The following is a 6000-nucleotide window of genomic DNA, read 5'->3' as shown; positions in this document are numbered from 1 at the left end:
ATTTATACAGTTTTATTATACTCATTTATGTGCATAAATTTACTATTACACGATGTTCTCAAATGTGTAGTTTGGTGTACCCACTACTGTAGTCAAGATTGTAACATTTCCATCACTGTAAGAGTCCTTCCTTTGTATTCTCCTTTCATAATCACATCAGCATCTCTTATACCTTACTCCTCCTTAACCCCTGGCAACCAGGGATCTCTCTTTTGTTTTATAAATAACTATTGATCAGAATTATTTTATTATTGTTCTGCATATATTTAGGTCATTATGCAGAATGATATGTATTTTGTAGCTTTATGTGGGCCAGAAAAGATAAAAATATTAAAAAAAAAACACAGAAAAAAATTTAGTATTTTTTTCTCTTACTTAAATGCATATTCAGCTCACTGCCTCTAATTCGTGCCCTCATTTAAAATGAGTATTACATACTGAAAGGAATGTATCTTCTAGATTATTATGTGGCCTCATTTTTCAGTAGAACTCTGTATGATTTGTGCAGAGCCTGGACTGGGGAGTACTATGGTTTCCATACATTAAAGTTTATATATAAAGTAGAAGTCAGTTAAATATAAATTTTATTTATTTATTTTTCATGATAAAAAATATTTACTGGTATGGGTGGTTTTTAAATATGTATACATTTTAGATTAATATTATAAAACTAAAAAAACTGTAAAATTCAGAAATGTTATATAAATGGAATAATCCAATCTGTAATATTTTATAATAATTTTCTTTATCTCCTCTTGTAATGATTACCTTAAAATTCACTGAAGTTATTGAATATATATCAATAGTTCATTCCTCTTCCTTTCTGAATAGTATGCCATAATACAGATGAATCATACCCAGAAATCATTTTATGTTCAGAATCACATTAATTTACAAAGCACATAAAAATATTTAAATGAGTTTGAGTCACCCCTGGCTCTTGTCTCAATAATCATAGTACCTGCCTTGATCATAAAGTATTAAAACCCATGCCACTTTAAAAACTTTTCTTGAAGTTTAATGTAGAAAAGTGTGCCCATCAAAATGTGAACAGTTCAGGGAATTTTGCCAAAATGAAGAATATGTGTAACCAAGATCAGCTCAGTAAACAGAAAATAATGTTTACCCTGGAAGTTTTTATATTGCCCTCCTTTTTTGCACACCACCTTTCAAAGATGACCACTATCCTATGCAACAATCTTGCAGGATGCAGGATATGCACATGTACCCCAGATCCCAAAGTAAAAAAAAAAAAAAATTAATATTTTCATCTGTAGTTTTAGTACAGTATTTAAGTGAACAGCATGCTATAAGGTAAATAATGAGTCCTAGGATGAAGAGCACAATTCCCAATTTTAAATGCCAAGATTTGAAAGCATTAATTTGGAGACTTCTAGCCCACCAAGAATTTAGAATTTAGTCTAAATTGCAGGAAAGAAAACTCAAGAACAGCTAAAAACAGTATACTATAGTTGTTTTTTTTTTAAGCATATTTTCTCTCCGTTTTTTTTTTTAAGCAATCATGATAGAACTGATTTGTTTACAAAATAAACTTTAGTCGTATTGTATTTGCCTGATTATTTGCATAAATTGAAGTAACAATAATTATTTTTCACATTTAATTGACTTTGATGGAACTCTGTTCCACAAGAAATCTCAGACAGGACTTTTTAAAAAGCTGAACCCAGCCATAGGTCTGTACCTTCAAATACCTATGAGTTGGCAAATTCCTCTTCTCTCCATGTCCCGAGGTAATTTGGAGTTTCTGGGCCTATTAGAAAGAGGCATTCTTTACTTACCACAGGTCAGGAACCTTGTACATGGGCTGTGAAGACAAGGAATGAGGACAAGTGCCCTAAGAGGCCTAATTGGCTCTATAAGATAACTTTGATTATTTAAAGGAAGCCTGTCATTCCAGTAAAAGACTTGGTAAAATAACCACTTTCTCCAATTGTGTCCTGTTACAAAAGAAAAAAGATTCTTTTTGCACATATGCAATTAACTATACTGCCATAAATTGAGAATACTTATGAATAGTTTCCAAATTCTGGAGAAATCAGGTAGAGAGAAACAAATGTGCTCCAAAAGTCCTACCCTCCCCCCAAAGGAGTATATTTTGTTCACTTGTTACAGGTAACAAAAAAATAAAGTATCTTGATTCTGAAAACAAAAGGATTAACAATGTTTAACACATAAGCTTTCCATGAGAGTCCTAGTAGTTTCATTTTTTCCTTTATTCCAATGGTACAATTTTTAAAGTTATCTGAGACCTGCACTCAGAGTCTATATCTGATTATAAACTGCCTTTTGAAAATGACCAAAGCAAGACACAATGTCTGTGAATGACAAAAACCTCTAGACAGTATTAAAGCTGCAGTTGACTAGGAATTTTGGTTACTTCCGTGGATTACTGGACTACAACAATTTTACATAATGATTATAATTATTAATAATGTACTCTAAGTCATATCAGAATTATAAACATTTTCCATAATTTTTGGAACACACACTAATAACATATTTATATAAATATAGTCCAAATAAAACCAATCACCATTCTTTCACTCTTCTATTTGAAAGTTTTCCTCTATTCTAACATAGCAGTCTCCAGAGTTATTAACCAGAATCCTACATTTAAGAGCATCTGTTAAATTTTACAGCTGATTATAAAACCATCTTTTAAAGAGGACCAAAACAAGACAACAATTTTCTGTGGATGACAAAATAACCATTTTGGTGCAGCCACAGTTAAAGATGTGATTGACAAGGAAATTTGTTACCTCTGCATCACACAGTCAGTTAATATAATAATTATAATTGTTACTGATAACATATACTAAGTCACATCAGAATTGTAGGAGTTTTACATAATTTCAGAACATATGCCAATAAACTTTTACATAAATGTAGCCCAAATGCAACCTAACAACATTTCATATTTGACAATGGGTTTCCTCTATGATTTTTATATGAAATAAGCCAAATGTTATTTTAGGACTTTAGAGGACTTAATATCTAAAATATTAGGATAAAAAGAAACATAATTTATAATTTGATGTTGGAAATTTTGTCAAATATTAAAGATTTAAAACATTGGCTGTCACAAAATAAAATCCCAGGTCATCATAAATTATTCATTTGTCCAAAATAATTTCAAAAATTTAGAAAAGAAAACCTTTACTCTGATAGAAGAGACTTAGTGTTCCAAACAAAACCCAATGCAGATATCATGAGACCAACTGAATTTGTCTCTTTTCTCTCCTTTTTTTTTTCCTCTACAAGTTACTGAAAAGAGGAAATAAAACCCCTTTATTATCTTTTAACATTTCATAAAAATCCTCTTCAAAAGAGAAAACAAAATTTCATGTTTGCATAAGTACATATTTAATGTTAAAGCTATTTTTTATTTCTATCCAGTTTTAATTATTTTGACCATAAGGTAAGATTTTCACAAACTTCTTAGCACGCTTTACAATTTTGCGTCAAACTGCAGATTAATTTTCTAAGAAAATTCTATTATTGGGACACATGTACCCAGGTTCTGGCTGCACATCAGTATGATTTTAATGTTTTAACATATGGAAAAACCTAAATAATTTCTTTTAAATCTTAGCCGCTTTGTTTATACTCATAATTTTTATCATAACATTAACCCTTTACAAACCCTTTTTCACTTTGTTTCAACTTTCAGTTTTGTCTTGGTTACTCTTTTAAGTTAAGGCAATCTTTAAAACCCTCTGAACTAGACAAAATTACATTCCCTTTAACAAAGACCCTATTCCTATGCCTTCGTATAATCTTTAATGAAAAACACATTCACTACACATCTTGTATGTAAACCTGCTTCTCCAGTAATCTCAATTTCACATTACAATATTAACTCTTAGCAACTTTTATTTTTAGTGAAAAACCTGGTAAGTGATTTTCCTTTTTTCAAGATTTAGAGTCTCCTCTCGGGTAGTTTAGATAAAGGAAAATTCAAGACAGGATATCAGAAGCTATCCGTGGGGGTGGGGGAAACTTCAATAAGTGACAAAGTTACATGAGTAGCAAACCAGAAAGGAATCATTGCAGAAGCCAAGAATAGAACCCAGGCCACTATTGTCAAAACCCAGCTACTGAATTACAGATTTAAGCAGTTTCCTTTTCTCTTCCCAGACGGAACCTAGAGAAGCCAATTTCAAGCTTGCGAAGGCTTTTCACTGCCTAACTTTTTATTTTTAATTTATTTTTAATTTTTTTAAATTGCATTTTAGGTTTTGGGGTACATGTGAAGAGCATGCAAGATTGTTGCATCACACATGTGGCAGTGTGATTTGCTACCTTCCTCCCCTTCACCTATATCTGGCATTTCTCCCCCTGCTATCTCTCCCCAACTCCCCACTCCCCACTGTCCCTCCCCTATTTCCCCCCAACAGACCCCAGTGTGTAGTGCTCCCCACCTAGAAACCATCATTCTCAGCAAACTGACACAAGAGCAGAAAATCAGACACTGCATGTTCTTACTCATAGGTGGATGTTGAACAATATATATATATATTTTTTAGACAGAGTTTTGTTCTTGTTGCCCAGACTGGAGTGCAATGGTATGAACTTGACTTACTGCATCCTCCACCTCCTGGGTTCAAGCTATTCTCCAGCCTCATCCTCCCAAGCATCTGAGATTACAGGTAGCCACCACCACTACTGGCTTAATTTTGTATTTTAGTAGAGACGAGGTTTCACTGTGTTGGTCAGGCTGGTCTTGAACTCCTGACCTCAGGTGATCTGCCTGCCTTGACTTCCCAAAGTGCTGGGATTACAGATGTGAGCCACAGTGCCCTGGCCTTAAGAAAATTTTTAGGGCTAACTATGATATGAATCCCCAAGTTCCTGTCTTCAAGATGGCAGAATCCAAGAGAAAGTACCCACACCATCACAAGGTTAATCTCTTAATGACAAAAACAAGACTGAGAACTTTCATTCAATATTGTTTTCAGGGATTCGCAGCAAAGTTTGTAACCGACCAGCCTGTTAGGCTGGCTTATAAAGCAGGCTTTTAGGGGTCCTAAACCCACATTCTATCCTGTGACACTCCTTTCTTCATTACAGAACACATAAAGACGAATTCTTAGCAAAAAGTACACCAGATTTGCTACCGCCTAAGACTAATCTCACGAGTTCTTTTTCTACTGATTAATAAAGACCCTTGCAGTGAGAAAAATAGTGACATTTACTGTTTACCCAGACAGAGAAAGAGAGAGAGAGGGACCAGAAACTTGGCTGGTAAGAATTTCTTACCCTTTTTTGCCAGCCTACCAGTTTCCTAGGCTCCCTTTCTCTGCACCTTCCAGAAGAACAGAGTCGCTTCTGATGTCCCTGCTTACTGTAACGTAGCTGTGGGATTCAAGTCACTTTACAAGAGAAAATCACCCTTTCCTGTTTTATGCAACAATGTGTGCTTAATTTGCAAGATTCTGCCCATCAGGCTGCATCGGAAACTTAACATTTTCCATCCCAGCAAAATACACATAACCTAACAAATATTAGTCACCTTGTTAAGCACCCAATATCAACCAAGAAAGATGAAACTTTTTTCCTGCTGGTCCCTGTTGTCTTTGATCCATCCACTGCAGGTGGGGAAACTTTAAACAGTAATTCATAATGGGGTCTCTGAGCAAAGTGAAGAGGGGATAGTCACCAAGAGAGTCAGGCCTGTTGAGACTTCTTTAGGGCTCATCGAACCTGACCAGACAAATAAGGAGGGTTTTTGATTTAGGCCTGCTGAACTTCCATCAGCAACCTCTTCTGAGATTGCTTCCAAATATACAAACACACACAAGGATGAGGCAGACAGAAGGCTTTCCAAATCAGATCCCTAACCAAGAACTCCAAGAGTATCCCTTGCAAACTATCCCCCTATTCTCCACCTGAGAAACTTCCTTGAAATCTTCCTGATTGACAGGACTTCCAAACCAAGACTCTTGCTATTAGTTAGAAAGACCCAGTCAAGACCGCCCA

The sequence above is a fragment of the Cebus imitator genome, unplaced genomic scaffold, assembly GCF_001604975.1.
Source record: "Cebus imitator isolate Cc_AM_T3 unplaced genomic scaffold, Cebus_imitator-1.0 Scaffold482, whole genome shotgun sequence".
NCBI classification, from domain to species: Eukaryota; Metazoa; Chordata; class Mammalia; order Primates; family Cebidae; genus Cebus; species Cebus imitator.
The sequence above is the reverse complement of the archived record's forward strand: the minus strand, read 5'-3'. Positions refer to the sequence as shown.